Source organism: Pleurodeles waltl, chromosome 12 (genome assembly GCF_031143425.1).
Source record: "Pleurodeles waltl isolate 20211129_DDA chromosome 12, aPleWal1.hap1.20221129, whole genome shotgun sequence".
In the NCBI taxonomy this organism is placed as follows: Eukaryota; Metazoa; Chordata; class Amphibia; order Caudata; family Salamandridae; genus Pleurodeles; species Pleurodeles waltl.
Window position 1 is genome coordinate 217293051 of NC_090451.1, and position 19140 is coordinate 217312190.

At 47.5% G+C, this 19140-nt stretch overlaps 1 protein-coding gene across 4 annotated transcripts in view; it reads left to right on the plus strand.

The window, feature by feature from the left end:
- The window catches only part of LOC138267469 (mitochondrial inner membrane m-AAA protease component AFG3L1-like), a 431197-nt gene that overhangs the window by 347780 nt on the left and 64277 nt on the right, over positions 1–19140 (plus strand). The window lies entirely within an intron of this gene.

Below are 19140 nucleotides of genomic sequence, written 5' to 3' on the forward strand. Positions count from 1 at the left end.
AGAAATGTAGCGCTGAAACCTTTTCATGTAAGACAGTGAAAGATGGGATCATTGAACCTTAGATGCTGAAGTGTCACAGTAGGGCTGCATCCAACATGATGAATTGACAGAGATGGGTGCCGTGGGATTTGTTTGGCTACAGATATTATGGAGACTGTTGGTGTGAGCGTTCAGAAACATCTGCAAATGAAAGTACATATTCCGCTGCAAACCTGAGGAAAAAAGTGCCTTGTTTTGTTGAAATGAATGATTTTAACTAATTCTGGTGGATTTTAGTAGGTTCCAGTACCTCCTAATGGATCATCTGATTTGAAGGAATGTATCAAAGGTTCACAGCAGGTGCATTAGATCACTGTTGGGGATATCCCAGCCCTTCATTTTTATTAATGAGAAGTTGACCTTACTGGGTTACTGGAGAATAGGTGCCCGAACTGTGAGTGCTTAGTCTAAACTACAAGACGTCTGGGTGTCGGTGGTTTAACACACCCCGAACTTCAGTTCCTATTTCACTTCCACACACAGTGGACATGTATTATTTATGGATTATTTTTATTGAACATATTTTATTTGACTATATTTTACCAAAACAATCATCCTACGGATTTCTCACTTTTACTCAGTGGTCCTATTAAAATTTCCCCTGTACTTTTCAAGTAATGTTAAGTGTTGGGTGTGCCAAAGTTTGGGGACAGGAAGAGATTTTGGAAGAATTAAATCAATGGAGTTGAATTTCCCTATTGACTTACATTGAAGTTGAGCACGATTAAAGGGGAGAAAGCTCAAATAAATCATTTTTTTCCTTTAGGAGTCTCTTTTACATTGGAAGTGTTGGCATGAATGACTTGAAGTTGTGATCTTTTCATATTCACAGTCCAGTTTCCTCTGTAATGTTTCCTTAGGCAGATGAAGTGTTCGAGTGTATTTTCATGTTTACAGAAAATCTTTAAAACTTTCTGAAGAGTTTCTACATTTGCTGCAGAAGCAAGCCATTGAGCACATTCTTTTAAAAATCCCGAAGTCCTAGGTTTACTTATCCCAGACTGTTTGCACCGTCAAATTTCCATGGCTACAGCTTAGTCAAATAAATCCAGACCATGCACTGTGGAACCTGCCAGTACACAGTCTGGGGATTCACCCAAGCTGTTGCCCGAGTCTATTGTTCTGACTTCATAAAAAAAAAAAACAGACTTGCTGTAACTCTTGATACCAAGATCTGGGTCACCTGTGGGGTTGTGGTGCTTTTTAACCCTTGATAGGATTAAGTGGCCTCCCATCAACTGTCAAACTCACCAGGATTGGTTCATTCACACATCTCAGTTCTGCCTTGCTCCTACCCCCTGATTGCTGATGGAGTGGGGTGTAAGTTGTACTTTTGTGTGGGCGATTAGTTAGTGCTGGTGCTTCTGTTACACAGCCACGAAACTTAATCACTTCTGATATTTTCTCAAGGAGAGGTCTGTACAACCACCAGTACCCTTGATATAGACAATTCACACCATTCCTTTGATTGACAAATTTTCTGAAGCTTCACAATTTTCGTAATAACCTGTGAATCATGATATGACATTAGAAAACTTTAGCTAGATTTCTCATTAGCATCAGAGGAATATTAACGTAAGACATCCATGGAAAGTAGTACAACATTGATCCTTGGTGTGCAGGGTTGTGGAACATGGTGTCAGCCATGCAATTCTGCATCTACATTCAACAGTTGCTAAGAGTTCAGAGTAAACAAGACATTTGTTGATGCATCGTGGTAGTCATTTATGGGCACTAGCTGATATAAAGAACAGTATGCAGGAAGGCATTAACATCACAGCCCCTGATAATGTGTGTTTATAGAAGAGAAGAGCAGATCCTGAATATTGTATCATAGAGTTTAAGAGAGTCTGCGTTTGAGGCATGGATATTTGGTAAAATTACTTTGAGACTATTCAAGTGTCTGGTGATGATGCCTCGCCTGTACGGTTTGGGCCCCTCACCAATGGAGCAATCTGCCCCTAGGACAGTGAAATCGGATTGCTTTGTGATTTGACCTGACCATTGGTGTGTTTTTTTTTTTTTTTTTTTTTTTTTTTAAATGGAGGTGTAAAGAGAGGAAACCAAGTCTTTTTCACATAGTTTGAAAAATGTGCTGGTGATGAGTTTAGAGTGGACAGATTTATTGACCTAAAGATGTAAATGTACTAGTGCCCAGAGACCACAACTCAGACACACTTTTCCCTTGCTGGTCCACGCCAAAGGCCACTCTACAAAATAACTTGTTGCAGAGTTTTATGGTATCCGACTTTGCACTCATAGATACCTTCTTGTGTGCTACAGGATTGGAATTTAGAGAGGACACAATGTCAAAGCTGTACCTCACTAAAATATTCTGGATTAAAGAAATTACTTGCTCAGATTTAAACATATTTACAATTGTTAAATATGTTCAAAGCTAGATAGACTGTAGAGCACAATACAGTCTTGCTTGATTGAATAATTTGATCTGCGTTATAAGCAGGCACTGGCTAGAATCTAACCTAGTGTCCCCTGCGAGCTAGGACTTGGTTACTTGAAAGAATTCATAAATGAAGCCACCTCCTTTCAATATCAAGTGCAGTGATAATCACTTTAATGCTTAGTTTCTTAGGCACCTTGATTGTAGTACTCTGAAAAAGGGAGGTATGGGACAATTGGTCAAATGTTTGGTCTCAATCCCATTTCTGATCTAGAAGTTGGTCCTGAGGTTGTTTGTCGTTGCGCTGTAAATCCTCCGGTAGGTCCAAGAAAAGGCATTAAAAAAAAACATGTTTGAATCTGCCCCTTCCTGCTGCTGTCTGAGAAGGTGCAAGGGGGTTGTCATGCCTCTAGATATCAGTCCCCAAGTCATTTGGCGTCCGAGCCAATCCACAACTTTTCTGGTCACAACCCAAGCAACTGGGGCTGTCTGCAATACTTGGGCAGATCTGAGAGTTCTGCGAGGCCATGCTCTGACTCTTCGGATCCCTTCCGATTCCCTGTGGTGCATCTGCGCACCCCATGTAGTTGAGAGGTTCTCCATCTGGGACACCACTGCCAGGTTTACCTTTGGCACCATTAGGAACCTCTGAGCCTCCCACTGGGCCCCTTCTGGCACCTTTACTGATTCCACCTCTGGCTCCACGTTAGTTCCCGATACATCTACACCAATGCGTACGTTATTGACACCAGAGGCCAAGGCACTACCCTTTGTGCTCTCTAAGGCAGTGGCACCCCGACCTTAACCAAGGCCATTCTCTGTGCTCATTGAGTCGCAGCCCTTGCCCACTTTACTTGAGCCTTTCAGCATCCACATTCTGCAGCTTGTCTGACATTCTCCATTCCCGGTTATGGAGCATGCTCTGAGAATAAGTATGATGTGAAAGACTAGTTTGGACAGCACTGCCCTGAGGAAAACTTTTATGAAGGCCTCCAGGATGCCAGTTGGCTCAATAGCTCCACTGATACTTACCAAGGCTCACCTCCAGGCTGCCATTCAGGAAAGTTCCTCCTTTGTGGTGGTTATGCAAAGGGTATTGAAGTTCTCGACCTCCAGCTCCCCCACCTTGATTGTCAAAACTAACCTTCTAACTGAAATTCTCCAACAAGGGAGGCGCAGTAGTGTGCCCCTGTTGCCCTTGGTCCCCCAGTGAGTCTACAAATTGCACAGTGCCATCACCCTGCTCCTGGCGCCCTTGTTCTTCTGAACCAGCACCCTTCCCCAGAGAGCTTGGTGGTGCAAGCTTCCACTAGCAGGAAAAGTCATAATACCTTTCCAACTTCTTCCCGAAATAGGGATTCTAACATGGTAGAGCTATTTGGGAAAAGGGTTATTTTCTTCCACAGATTTGACCATCTGGTCTGTCAATGCCAACTCTTTCAGACCTTTATTCTGACACTCTTTGACTCGGTCCTTAATGCCCTCCTACGTGTCCCTGAAGACCACTGCCATATGTTATCCCAAGCCAAAGATGACTGCCAAGTTTACTATCCGTTGCGGACTGGATACCACGATTCCATTGGGCGAGCCATTGGCACTAGCGTCTCTGTTCCCATACCTGGTTGAAATCTACTGATTTCTCTGGTAATGTACAGTCATCCCTTATGGACATGTACTATGATGGAACTCGCCTTTTTGGAGGTAAAGCGTAAACTGCTCTGGAGCGCTCTGCCACGCCAAACGCACCAGTCTTTATGATCCTTCCTTGCTCTGGTAGGGGTATCCCAAATAGGCAACCACTTCAGATTCAGCATGGGTTCCAGCCTTTCTACGAACCTAACTTTGGCACCCACCAATAGTGTGGTCAGGGACACTACACCAGTCAGTCGACCCCCACCCTCTGTGGCCCCACCTGCCAGTCCCCCTTTAGGATGCCCTTAGTGGAGCACAGCCACCTGGCTCGAGGCAGGCTCAAATTATTTTTACCGGGCTGGCCAGCTATAAAATCAGACTGGTGGGTCCTGTAAATTGTACCGAAGGGATAGCCCCTACCCTTCCTGGCTGCTTCGTCGCACCTTCCATCATTCCCAGAAAGTCTTTCAGAAGATCATCTGTCCACTGATAGCAGGAAATGCAAGCCCTTTTGACAAGAGAGGCCATTAAATGGATGCCTACATTGGATGTGGGTTGTGGTTATTTCTGTTACTTTCTGGTGCCAAAGTATGTTCAAGATGCCCACCCCGGCCCAGGTCTGTCCTCAACCCTGGAGACTGGATGGTGGCATTGGACTTGCAGGATACATATTTCTACATTCCCATCCAGCGGTCCCACTGGTGCTACGTGCAGTTTTTTGTGGTGGGACAGGATCATTTTCATTTCCCTGTGTTCCCACTTGGTCTCATCCAGCACCTCTCAGGAGTTCACGAAAGTGGTGACAGTAGTGGCTGCACATCTTTGAATGTGAAGGGTCTCATTCTTCCCCTACCTCAACGGTAGTGACTGCTGAAGATGGGTTCACTCCAGGCAGTCATCTCCCACCTCCACACTACATCAAGCCTCGTAACATCCTTGGGGTTCACTATCAACGTGTCAGTCATACTTCACACCTGACTTCTTCTCAGATGCTCCCTTCGATCAGAGCCATTCTGAATACTGTCCGGTTTGGTGCCTTACCCGCAGAAAGGAAAATCCAAGATAATCAGGCTATGATCCCAACTTTCAGCTTCTGTCCTGGACCTCAGAGAAGTAGACTAAGGCTGCTAGGACTGATGGCCTCCTGGTCAAGTACTCTGGATGGCATGTGGTCTCTACAGTGGGATCTGAAGTCTCGGTGAGCCTAACATCGAGATCTCTCTGGCCATGTCCATATCTCAGAGGAGACTACAAAGTACCTGCAGTAGTGTTTGATTGACCACAGTCTGGTCAGTGGAAGACCCCCTCTCCCTACCAGAGCTGATAGTGGCCACTAATGCCTCGCTTTTGGGTTGGGGCGTTCATCTGTGAGATGTAAAGATAAGAGCCCCATGCTCTCCAGCGGAAACCCATCTCCAGATGGAGCTGAGAGTCATTGGCATTGAAAGCCTTCCTGCCCTCCACCAAGGGTAAGATGTCCAAAGTCAACACCACGACCATGTGATATTTCAACAAGCAGGGCAGGGAGAGGCCAGGGACTCCGTGCCAGGAGGTTCTGTGCCTTTGGAAATCACCAGACCATAAAGGAATCTTCCTGGTGGTGACTTTTCTCAAACACACGGGTACCCCCAAAAAAGTTTTACTTGAGGTGTGGGAAAGGGGGAAACAAGCAGCAGAAAATAATGACCCTTCCTGCTTAACCTAAATATATTAAGTGGTGGACTTAATCCCAAGTGAAAAGACCCCAAGAAGATATTTACATGTATTTCATTTAGTGTTGTTGTTTTTTTTTTTTGTGACAATTTTCCTTTTATTATCTCAAGAACAATTTACAAATTTAAAGCATAAAATGTGTTTGTTTCCAGTTTTTAAAATCAGTGCAAAGTCACCAGCAAAATAAATTACATCCCCCCACTCAACATACTCTGTCGCTGGCACACCATACACAAACATTCCATACATACCAGCTTGTTTTAAACCCCCAGAGCACAGAATCAAAGTAATTACCCGTGTGACCCCGAAACGTGCGTTGACCAATCCATCTAACAAACCCAGTCTGTGACCCATAAATGGAACATAAGAGCTTTGCTCTCACCTTACACCAGATACGTTATCATTTTCACTAAAATACTTATTTAAAAAAATTCCGACTGAGTTTAGATGTAGATGTGGTAAATATCTTGGGAGTGTCCTCAAACCTGGCAACTATTAGACTCTCTAGGAGGCCCCTTGAAGGATAGAGTTTAAATTTGGGGGCGGCGGGAGCTTCCTCTAGACTTTTGTAAGGTTTGTAAGAGATTTTTACCTAAAACACTCAGTGATCGTGAGGGGAAGCTTCTCAGATAGATTAAAAAAACAAAAAAGTCTACAGAACACCCCTTCTCAGGAGAAGGGTGAGGAAAACTCTCATACATCCAGGGAGTAAAAAGTGCCAAAAGGAAATCCTGATTCGGCCGAGACACTAAAAACGAAATTAGTGACTAAACATTAGTCCTCAGGAGAACCACAGGAAAAATGTCACAGTAACCTGTGAAAAAATCTGTCAGGCCTCCTCTCCTGACAAAAAGAAGAGCAGTCATCTACTTGTATGCCTTCACCTTCATCTCCTATGACAAAAAAGACCAGGTTCGCAGGTCTGCCAACAGTAACTCTGTCGACTTACTAGTAAATAAAATATGCCATTATATGCGAATAAACCAATCACTAATACAATTTATACAGATAGCATATGCACTTTAGCACTGATTAGCAGTGGTAAAGTTCCCAGAGTCCATAAAGCCAACATAAACTGGTCAGAAAAAAATAGAAGGAAGGAGGCAAAAGGTTTGGGGATGACCCTGCAAAAAGGGCCAGGTCCAACACTGCAACAGTCGTGGTGCACAGGGATTCCGTCCTGGAGGAAGAGGCAAGGACTCCCCGTCTCCCAAGTTGGACAGAAGGCAGAGAGGACCCAGGGGACTCCTCAGAACTACCACCTATCCTGGAGCATCTTCACAGGTCCAGAGGACCGAGATCTCAGCTGCCGGATGTTGTTGCCTTAGGTGCCTGCAGATGCAGGGGAGTGACTCCTTCACTCCAAGGGAGATTCTTTATTGCTTCTATGGTCCAGCCGAAGTCTTGCCGATCCCAGAGGATGCACAGCCGTGGAAATGTTGCAAAGTGCTGACAGGAGCCGTGGAAACAATGTTGCAAGGAGCGGTCATCTCGGTGTTGCAGTCTTGTTCAGTTCCTGTGGAGTCCAGCAGCGGTTCCGGTGGCCAGGAGCAGAAGGTCATTGCAGCGGAGTCCTGGTGGAGTCTTGCACGCCTAATCTGGGGATCCACCCTCAAGGGAGTCCCTAAATATCCCAAAAAGGGGCTTGGTCACTTTGCAAGGTGACCACCTATCAGAGGGGTCACTGACGTAATCTGTCTAACCTGACCACTCATGCTCCCAAGGGCCTCATCAAGTGGCCACCCGGAGGAGCTCTGAGCACCACCCCTGGGGTGGTGATAGACAGTGGAGTGGTAACTCACTTGTGTAGTTTTGTGCCAGAGCAGGGACCGGTGGGTCCCCGGACTGGTGCAAAACGGATTATGCAAGGAGGGCACCAAATAAGTCCTTCAAAGTAAGCCAGTGGCGTGGGGAGGCTACCCCTCCCCAGCCTTGTAACACCTATTTCCAAGGGAGAGGAGGCTGCACTCCTATCCCACAGTAAATCCTTTGTTCTGCTTTCCCTTGCTTGAGCTGGTCAAGCAGCAGGAGAGCAGAATCCTGTCCAAAGGACTGCAGCAGCGTGGGCTGCTCGAAGTCCCTGGAAGACTGATAGGAGCAATACTAGGGGGGTCCTGTAAGAAGCCCCCAGAGTGCATGGAATCATGGCATTAGTATTGGGGTAGGATTCTGGCATGTTTGATACCAAACATGCCTAGGTTCGGAGTTACCAATATGCAACTGGACCATAGGTAGTGACCTATGGCCAGTACACAGCTAAAATGGCTTCCCAGCACTTACCATTTCAGTGCAACAGAACTGGAGTTTGTAGGGGTACCATTGCTCTTGCAGGGGCGCCCTCACACTCAGAGACCTGCACCCTGCCCAAAGAGCTGGAAGGGCCTACCACAGGGGTGACTTACAATGACCTGGTCTAGTGAAAGGGTGAATGCACCTTTTCAAGCAGGCTGCAAATGGCAGGCCTGCAGACCCAGTTGGCATGGGCTCCCATGTGTGGCATAATACCTGTTGCAGCTCATGGGGGACCCCTGGTGTATCAATGCCCTGGGTACCCAAGAACCACATACGAGGGACGCACAGGGGTACACCAGTACGCCAATTGTGAGGTGTAAAGTGTACCAAGGCAACCAAATTTAGAGGGGAGTGCACAATCACTGGGGTCCTGGTTAGCAGGATCCCAGTGAAACAGTCTCAGCACAATGACAATAGGCAAAAAGTGGGGGTGCAACCATGCCAAAAAAAGACTTTCCTACACAGCCCTAATTGATATTGTTGCCACAGAGAATTTGTTTTTACCAGACATATTCATCCTCAGACGTTCTCTATCTGGTTGTGTTGTGCATAATAATGGATTTCTCTATCGGAGTTGAGCCGCTTGCATGACTACCGAGTGTGCTTTTTTTTGGTATCCATGCAAAAAAGCTGGGGAGTTTTCTAGAACTGAAGATGTTTTTCCAATCTGGGTACTATCTGAGCTATTGTGGCTAGATATTCCATGATCTTTAACCCCATCCTACAATATCTAGTATACCAAAGGAATAGTTTTTACAAATCACTTGCTTTTTTTTTTAAGCTCTCTCCACTAGACTATGAAATCTATTGATGTCATCTGGGGGTGAACCAACCAGAGGGTGTATTGTTCGGTCAGTTGCAGGGAAGATACAGCCGTCCCAATCATTACCCTTTGGGCTGTCTGTGTTAGCTAATTCCACTTTCTCCCACATCCATTTACTGAACATGTTCATCTGAATAAGTTCTTGTCGAAAGTCTGAAAAGTGCTGGTGCGGTTTTGGGGGTTGGTGGAGTTGCTCCAACTTCTATAGCCGGAGCACCTGGTTTCTGTCCTGATGGTAAAACCAATTTCAAAACAGAGGATTGATAGAGAGGCTGCGAGGTTGGTTGTGGCCGAAAACCTGATAGAAACCTCACACAATGGTCTTCCACCATATGGCGTAAATCCTTTTTTCGGATCTACTGGTATTCTCTTTACTGCATGTTCTTCAGAGTTTTCTCAAAGTCTTACACAGATCATAATGTATGTGATAGTATTCTTCCTCTTCTTCCCACTGATGCGCTGAGTAATCGGGATGAAAAGGTTTGGCCTGTGGTTTTATAGAGTATATTCGCTTCTCCTCTGTATTTTGACATTTAATTCTAATCTGTCCAGAGCAAAACTCTTCCATAAGGCCTGTAAGGATCTGAATCTTCTTCTGCTTCACTGTCAAGAATCTTAGTGAAAATAGTGGGATTTTGCTTGGGGAAGTATGTCCCGAGCATAAGCCCTGTAGATCCTTTTCATTCTTTGTTCTACGTGAAGGGAAGTTTGTCGACTGTGAAGTCAACTGAACTGTCATTGGCAAGTCAGACACCAAGGATTTCAATTGTGGTTCAGTTGTAAACAGATTTTTCATGGACAAGCCTGCTTTAGTTTCTTAAATGTGGAGTCCCTGTCTGCAGAGGAAATGCTCAAGAATGGTGACTTCACTGAGGAAGATTGAATAGTGTTGTCTAGAGATGCCCATGGCCTGTAAATCAAATGCTACTAGTGGGCCTGCAGCACTGATTGTGCCAACCACATGAGTTGCCCTGTGAACATGGCTCAGACTGCCACTGCTGTGTCTGTGTGTGTGTAGTTATAAACTGCCATTTGACCTGGCAAGTGTACCCACTTGCCAGGCCCAAACCTTCCCTTTTAGGCACTCCTAAGGTAGGCCCTAGGTAGCTACATGGGCAGGGTGCAGTGTATGTTAAAGGTAGTACATGCACTGATGTGTTTTACATGTCCTGACAGTAAAATACTTCCAAATTTGGTTTTCACTGTTGCAAGGCATGTCTCTCTTAGTTTAACTTGGGAACAGCCTTAAATTAATTTTAAGGGAAGTTTCTTGTTGGAAGCAGATGGAGATGTAGAGTTTGGGGTCTCTGAACTCGCAATTTAAAAATACATATTTTGGTAAAGTAGGTTTTGAGATTGTCAGTTTGAAAATGCCACTTTTAGAAAGTGGGCATTTTTTTTTACTTAACCATTCTGTGCCTCTGCCTGCCTGTAGAATCCAAGTCTGGCTCAGACTGACAGTTGGGCTGTTTGTGAATTCCTTCTAGACAGTGACACAAAGGGAGCTGGGGTGTAGCCTGCATATTCCTGATGAGTCTCCTGGGCTTAGTGGGGAGGGAGGAGCTGACACACCTGAAAGGGCTGTGCCTGTCCTCACACAATGCAGTCTCCAACCCCCTGGTGTGTGTTTAGGGCCAGGCCTGGGCAAAGCGGGATCATGTCAACACACAGACTTTCCTTTGACGTTTGACTACTGTAAGGGCAGAAAGGGGTACTGTCCGTCCAGTGGGATACATCTGTGAGCAAAGTAAGGTTAGGTTCTGCACAGATGGTATCCGCACTGACTTCAGACGACGCCTGGAATGATGCCACTGCCGTCCCTCGCAATGCCGCATACAACTGAAGCTGTGGTCCCCACTGGAGTGTGACAACCCCAACCGACCCTGCAGGCCCGATGCCACTGCAGCCTTGCTGAAGTCCATGACTCCATGAGTCCCGAAATGTTGAGTCACCGACATCCGTGACACCCGACTCCGCTTAACTTTGCTTGTGTAGGTTGGATTTTTGTCTTTTTGGTCTTGTTTTACTCAGACAAACATTGGCTATTTTTCTAAACTGGTTTTGGATCCATTTTGTAGAGATTTCACTGTTACTGTGTGTGTTGGTACAAATACTTTACACATTGCCTCTGAGATAAGCCTGCTTGTGCCAAGCTACCACAGGGTGAGCAGGGGTTATCCTAGGTGTGCATCTCCCTTACCCTGACTAGAGTGAGGGTCTCTGCTTGGACTGAGTGCAAACTGACTGCCAGTCAGAGACCCCATTTCTAATGTGCAGAAACCAAGGCTGGTTGACTCCTGGTCTGAGTGATCTTTAGGCTCCAAGTAGCCCCAGCCCCCAGCACTCCACCTCTGCAAGGATAGTCTCCTATCTGCTGCTTTAGCGATGTGGGACTCCTCTTCGGATGTAATGCCTGGGCCTCATTGCAACTTACTTTGCCTTCTGCCAGTGGGTTGCTCATGGGGCTCCGACTGCTTCTGCTATCTCTTCTGTCTTCTTAGGGTCATCCCGGACTCCCCTCCAAGGTCCAAGTCCCCAGGACCTTGCTGGTCCTCTCCAGCCCAGCAAATCTTCTTCAGCTCCAATTTGCTTGTGCTTGTTGGTGGTCCTCCTGACAACTGACACCTCTGCAATCGGGCTGCCTTCAAGGGACAGCTCCTAGACGAATTCAGGGACTCCTCTGCAGCTCCTGAACTCCGCAGCTGGACTTCCTCTACCACCGTCTACCTGGATCATCACCCACAGAAGGATGGGCATGGCCTCCTGCCCTGCCTGGACACTCCAGTGTGGACTGGACTCTGTCCCCTTCTTTTACAGATCCTCTTCATCCACAGTCCACCATTGGGTTCCACCAGCCTGGTACTGTTCTTGCATTGTTGCAATTCCAAGTCCCTGTGCTAGTCTGAGACGACCAGGTAACTTACCCATGCTCTCCTGGTCGCTAGAGGTGTTCTTGATACTCACCTCTTGGGATTCCATACTCTCCCAGCCCTTGGCTAACTACTCCATATCCACTGGTGGGGGACCCATTCTGGCATTCCACTATTTTGGCATATGGTTTGCCCCCCCTCCCCCCCCCCCCCCCCCCCCCCCCCCCCTCGGGCCCTTGCTATTTCTAATGTGTCTATGCTAATTCCTATTACTTATCTGTGTATATTTTGTGTGCACTTACTTCCAGAGAGGGGGTATTGGCTATAGTATTCTAGTTCAGAGCTACTATAATAAAGAACCATCTATATATGGTTCCCTTCATGTGTGTAAGTTACTGTGTGTGACTACTGTGGAATTGCAAGTGCTTCGCACTCCTCCTAGATAAGTCTTGGCTGCTCACCACAGCTACCACCAGAGAGCCATGGCTTCCTAGACACTGTAACACTAACAAGGGTTGCCTGGACCTGTTTGAAGGTGCCAACACCATAGGTTTCCACCACACACTAGACCAGCCTCCTACAGACTGCCAATAGAACAGCAATGGTAGACAGACTGGACAGACAAATGTGGTCTGAGATGGTCCCATACCTAGACCTGCTATCAGCAGCAAAGAAACAAGATGCTACTAATTCTTCAAGCAGGAGAAAGTTTCTCTGCAGCACTAATTAATTTGTCTGTGGATGTAGCCATTTCTTTAGACAGTTGGTAGGAACTACTTTCCTATGAAGGCAAGGGCCACGTTGTTTAGATCCAAAGTTCAAAATACAATTATGGATATGCTGTTTGATGAACAATCCTTATTTGGCATACACATGGGCGATGCACTCCAAAATATTAACCGGTTCAGTGCAGAGGACGTCTGAAAGCCGTCCTCTGCACCAGTCCTCGTGTGCTGAGGATGGCTCCAAGCCTCACACAAGACAGGAAATCCCTCTTGTGTGGGCACCAGAGGGATTTACTCAAACTAAATTAGCCTTGGGAGCTGGGGAAGAGCTTCCAGAGCACCGGAGTTTATTTTAGTTATTTTCATTGGAATGACGATCAGCGCGAATGGTGCGCTAATGCCATTTCAATGAAAGGGAAATGCGCCAGTTAGCTTATTTCACTTTCACTGCATCAGTGCTTGGGGGCTTAGGGGGGAATTTCTACCCCCGAGCACTGATTCAGATGGGGGAGACATCATGAGAAAGGGGAGAATATCTCCTTTTCAATGGTACCATTCCTCAGTGGATTCCTGCTTGGGGATCTCTGCAGGAGACGCCTAGGAACCGGGGGGAGTGGCCCCTTAGTCTTGTGCTACCCCACCACAGGGAACCTTGGTCTTTCTGCCCTCCAGGAAATGGGTGGGGGCAATTAACTCCGTCTGCTGCAACATGCGTCTGGGGGAAGGGCAGCAGAAAGCCAACTAGACACAAGGGATGATTTTTTTATATGTATCTGTAGGGGTGCCCCCCCCCCTTCACCGATGCCCTCCAAACCACAAACATTGACTTAAAAAAATATTTGCCTCATCTGCCCTTGGGGGGTGGGGGAGTCGCAGAAAGACCACTAGACACCAAGGATTACTTTTTTTTTTTAAAACATATATTTGTATGGGAGGTGGCTGCCAGGCACATGGGTATGGGCATACCCCCACCCCCACTGAAATGGGGAAACATTATTTATTGGGACGATGCCCTCCAAACCTCAAACATTGACAAAAAACACATTGTCCTCACATTTCTGTGAGGAAAACTTCTGGAATCTTCATGGAGCCACAAATTTCCTACCACACAGCATTCACCTCAAGTCTCCTTATAAAAATGGTACCCCTCGTGGGTGGGCCAAGAGCACAAAAGGCCATAAAGTGCTACGTGGAGAGATCAGCAATAGGGGCACCTGTGGGATTTTGTGTCATGTTCAGCTGCCGCCCATGGAAACTCACCAGCCACAGACATTTTCAAAAAGTAGACAACCAGGGGATTCCAGGGAGGTTATCCTTAATTGAATACCATGAGGGTTTCTTACCCACAATGCCCTGCAAACCTCCAACTTTGCCTGTAGTCACTAATTTCCCCCTACATGTCTGTGATGGAAACTTCTGGAATCTGCAGGAATAGACAAAAATTCCTACCACCCAGCATTGCCCCACTTGTGCCGATAAAAATGCTTCCCCACTTGTGTGGTGGGCCAACTGCCAGTGACAGGAACAGATCCAACTGAGGTCAATAGGAGTCCCCATGCAAGAGCTCCCATTGTCCCTGGTTTGATCACTTTCTGATGGATACAACTACCTGTGGATTCCTCACCTTATGAATTCTCCCATGCACCAGCATCTGACGGAAAATCTTTTCCCAGCTCTCCACGTCGAGGAGGACGTCACAATTGCACGGCTCCATGCGACTCCGGTGACGTCACCGTGCCAATAAGAGGTCCTCGCCGACGTGCTGACGTCAGTTCCCTTTTTTCCGTGCCTTCAACGCGAACGGTTTTCTACTAGCTCTTGCTACTGTTGGAGATGTTCCATCTTGTTACTAGCTTCAATCCGGTTTCTAATTACTGTCTCCTCCTAGGAAGTTGGGATTTTAAGCCATGTCGAGAGTGCGGGGGTCGCATGTCGGTTACTGACCCTCACGACGTTTGCCTTTGGTGTCTGAGCATGACGTTGAGGAGTTTCTTTCCTGCCAGAGCATGAACCCTAAGGCTCTGAAAGGGAAAGAGGCCAAACTCTTTTTGGCCAAGGCGAAGAAGGGGCATAAGAGTCATCACAGATCCTCTTCCCATACTTCGTCGAAGAGACACAAGAAACGTCGTTGTTCGGCTCAGAGTCGGTCAAGATCAAGGTCTCCATCTCGACTGCGACGTGGGAGGTGAGTCCGACTGTGGCTCTGCAACATCAGAGCCCTCAGGCTTCTCCAGCACGGTCAGTCTTCGAGGTAGTGGCACCTCTGGAGACTCCTCGATTTTCACCTGCTGCTCATGATTCCGATGTTCCGCAAGCACAGGTGCAACATGGAGACCAGCGGTATCCTGTCTTCCCGGCTCCGGGAGCGGATCCAGCGGAATTTTTAAATGCCATGTTCTCAATGTTTAATGCTATGGCCCCTGCTGGTGCACCAGCTGGTCCCACAGGTCCGTTGGCGTTTTTAGTTAGGCCCCCCAGCTCCTTACAAGGTGGCACCGTTTATGCCCTTCTATCTGGCTGAGAGTGCCAGTTCAACCGATGTCGCCTCGAGGCCCTGTGGTTCCGATGACGTCGCCTTCCAGACCTATGGCGCCAATCTCATCGCCCCGACAGTCGACGCTGATGGTGGAGCCTCAAGTGTCCTCAGCGCCATTGGGATCCACTCCGGCGCCGGATCCGTATGATGGATTCGACCAAAGCCAACCTTACTCTCCTGTTCCGCGTCTTCAAGTTTTGAAGCCATTGTCATCAACGTCGGCCAATTCTATGTCGATGCCGAGGTTAGAGGCCAGCCTGAGGTCGTGTAGAAAGGCCTTGAGACTTTTAGAAGAGGAAGAGTACCAACGGCGGTTCTTGGCAGAGGGGGAGATTGTGGAGCCCTTGGAAGAATATCAAGGGCTGGATTCAGCCAGTGGGCTTGACAATTCCCCGAAATGGGACCTATCTTCACCGGGGGAGTTCACGGAGGAGGCGGCCTCCTTCCAAACGGTGATTAGGAAGGCGGCAAACTTTTTAGATCTACCGTTGCCTGCTGCAGAGGTTAAGGCAAACATTTTGACGGAGGTCCTACACTTCTGCTGATCCTTTGCTTCCATTCAACAATGCTCTTACGGCACCCATATTAGAGCTTTGGAGGAAGCCTGTGTCGTCACCTGCTGTTAATAGGTCTGTGGCAAGAAGGTACAGAGTGGCGCCTGATGATCTGGGGTTCTTATTGAAACATCCTAACCCCGAAAGTCTTGTTGTTCAGGCCTCTTGCTCCACACGGTCTGCTCCAGGCTCCTTCCCTGTGATTCCATTGGATAGGGAATCCAAAAGGATGGAGCAATCCGCAAATAAAACTTTCTCTTCTTGCAGCATGGCTCTCAAGGCTGCGAATGCTACCTGTGTTCTTGGTAGATACGTACACACCCTGATGGATTCGGCTAGGGCTATGGTTCCTGACCTGCAGCAGGATGTACAGGGTCAATTTGGTGAACTTCTATCTGATGCTCAGGCTGCAGCAAAACAGATAATCCAGTCTGGCCTGGAATCCATGGACTCGGTGGCCAGGGCAATGGGTACCCCTTTTGCTACCAGGAGGCACGCTTGGTTGAGGTCCGCTGGGTTTTCTTCTGATGTGCAGACTACTTCATTGGATTTGCCCTTTGATGGAGAGAAACTGTTTGGTGATAAAGTGGACTCTGCCCTAGAGCGCTTTAAAGATAGTCAGGCCACAGCGAAATCTTTGGGTCTGCAAGCCTCCTCTGCTACCCCTTACAGGTCCTTTCAGAGGTTCAGAGGGTTTGGCCGTGTAGCCTTCTACCGTGGGAGACCACAGTCCAACAGCCTGCCAGCCTCCCATATAGATCTTTTAGAGGGTGGGGGAGGGTTCGGACAAGAGGGGCCACCCAGCAGCACCCTGCATCATCCTCTTCCTCTGGAGGACAACAACAAGGGAAGGAGCCCTAGTTTTCTCCCCATTTTCGACCACACTTCTCTGTAGGGGGAAGATTGTCTTTTTCTCCACAAGTGGGAGTGAATTACATCAGACTCATGGGTTCTGAACATTGTGTGAAAAAGGATATGCTCTCCCTTTTCAGGAGTTTCCTCCTCCTATCCCTCCCCGTCCCTCATTTTGTTCAGAAGACCATCTCATGTTGCAGCAGGAGGTTCAGATCCTGTTGTCAAAAGGTGCGGTGGAGTTGGTTCCAGAGCAGGAAAGGGGTCAGGGTTGTTGTTCAAGATAATTCCTGATCCCCAAGAAGGACGGTCGTTTGAGACCAATCCTAGACCTGAGGATTTTGAATTGGTTCCTCAAACAGGAAAAATTCAAGATGCTGACTCTGGCACAGGTACTTCTGGCGTTGAACAAAGAAGATTGGATGGTATCTGTCGACTTGCAGGATGCTTACTTTCATATCCCTATACTCAAGTCGCACAGGAAGTATCTCCAGGTTGTGGTGGGGTCGCAACATTACCAGTTTGCGGTCCTTCCGTTTGGTCTTAATTCAGCCCCTCGAGTCTTCACGAAGGTAATGGCAGTGGTGGCAGCAAGTCTCAGAAGGAAGAGGATATCGGTATTCCCTTACCTGGACGATTGGTTGATCAAAGCCAAGTCTCCAGAGCTTGTGTTGCCTCACTTGCAGATGACAGCTCAGTTGTTGTTCAGTCTGGGTTTTACGATAAATGTTCCCAAGTCTCACCTGGAGCCCCCTCAACGCCTCCTGTTCATAGGGGCAGTACTGGATACTACATTGAATCGGGCCTATCCTCCACTTCAGTGGATTCAGGACATTCAGGCGTTGATTCCAATGTTTCAAAATGGAGCGGTTATTCCAGTCCTCAAGGTCTTACGCCTGCTCGGTCTCTTCGCTTCTTGCATTCTGTTGGTCACTCATGCACGTTGGCACATGAGGGCTCTCCAATGGTGCCTCCGCAGGCAGTGGTTTCAACACAAAGGGAATCTCGAGGAGTCAATAACGATCTCCAGAGACGCTGCAGCGGATCTAAGATGGTGGGCGGTGGACAGCAACCTTTCTCAAGGAAGGCCGTTTTCACTGCCACTTCTGGTGGCAACGGTCATGACGGATGCTTCCACTCTAGGATGGGGAGCTCATCTGGGGGACCTGGAGATCAAGGGTCGTTGGTCTCCAGTGGAACAGACTTTTCATATAAATCTGTTAGAATTGTGGGCGATACATCTGGCTCTCAAGGCCTTTCTCCCGTCCCTTCACGGTCAGACAGTTCAGGTCCTGACGGACAACACTACCCGCAATGTGGTATATAAACAGGCAGGGAGGAGTAGGGTCGGATCCTCTGCAGGGAAGCTCTGCGTCTCTGGTCCTGGCTTAAGGGCCATCGGATTTGCTTGATAGCGAATCATCTGGCTGGAGTGCTCAACGTACGTGCAGACACTGTCAGTTGACATTTTTCAGCCGATCACAAGTGGCATCTCCATCCGGATCTGGTCCTGCACATCTTTCAGATCTGTTTGCCACTCGGGAGAACATGCACTGCCCGTCATTCTGCAGCCTCCAGTATCCGGTGCAAGGAGCTTTGGGAGATGCATTTCAGATATCTTAGTGCAACCAGCTGATTTACGCATTTCCCCCAATACCCTTGATCCCTTGGGTTCTGAGGAAGATTCATCAAGATCGGGCCCAGGTCATTTTAATAGCTCCGGATTGACCAAGAAAGGGTGTGGTACACGGAACTTCTCCAACTCCTGCTGTGCCCTCCGCTCCGTCTCCCTCTCAGGGCAGATCTCTAGCAATTGCAGGGGCAGGTTCTACACGCCCACCTCCAGAGCCTGCACCTTCATGCCTGGAGATTGAACGGGGCAACCGGAGTTCTTTTTCTCTCCCACCAGATGTAGTGAATGTTATTTTATCAGCCAGGCGACACTCCACTAAGACAGTTTATGCCGGCAGGTGGGCTAAATTCGTGGCTTGGTGTGGAGAAAAGCCAATTGACCCTTTGAGGACCCACCTCTCCGATATTTTATTATTTGCTTTAGATTTAGCAAGGAAGGGTTGTGCAGTGGCTACAGTTAAGGGTTATTTGGTTGCTCTGTCAACCTTTCTTTGCCTCCCGGATCAGCCCTCCTTGCATAAAAGTCGCCTATTGTGATTAGGTTCTTGAAGGGTTTAGTTAATAGGTTTCCTCCCACTCCTTTTCATATGCCTCAGTGGGACCTAAATCTAGTCTTAACCTTTTTAATGTGGTCACCTTTTGAACCCATGCACTCTTGCCCGCTAAGGTTTCTGGTGCTTAAAACAGTTGTTCTCATTGCTATAACCTCTGCTAGATGGGTTGGTGAGCTTTAAGCTCTTTCTGTTAAACCCCCCTTCACCTTGTTCTTCCCGGATAAAGTGGTGTTGAAAACCAGGACGGCTTTCCTGCCAAAAGTTGTCACTCCTTTTCATATAGAGCAGACCATTACCCTTCCATCTTTCTACCCTCCTCCTCACCCCTCGAAGGAGGATGAGAGGCTTCACCGTTAGGACCCTAAAAGGGCTATTAGTTTTTATATTGAAAGGACAAAAGACTTTCGCCTGGAGGATCAGCTGTTCGTGGGGGATATAGGTCAGAGGAAGGGCAGAGCAGTCCATAAAAGAACAATCTCCAGGTGGGTCATTCTTTGTATCAAGATTTGCTACTCGT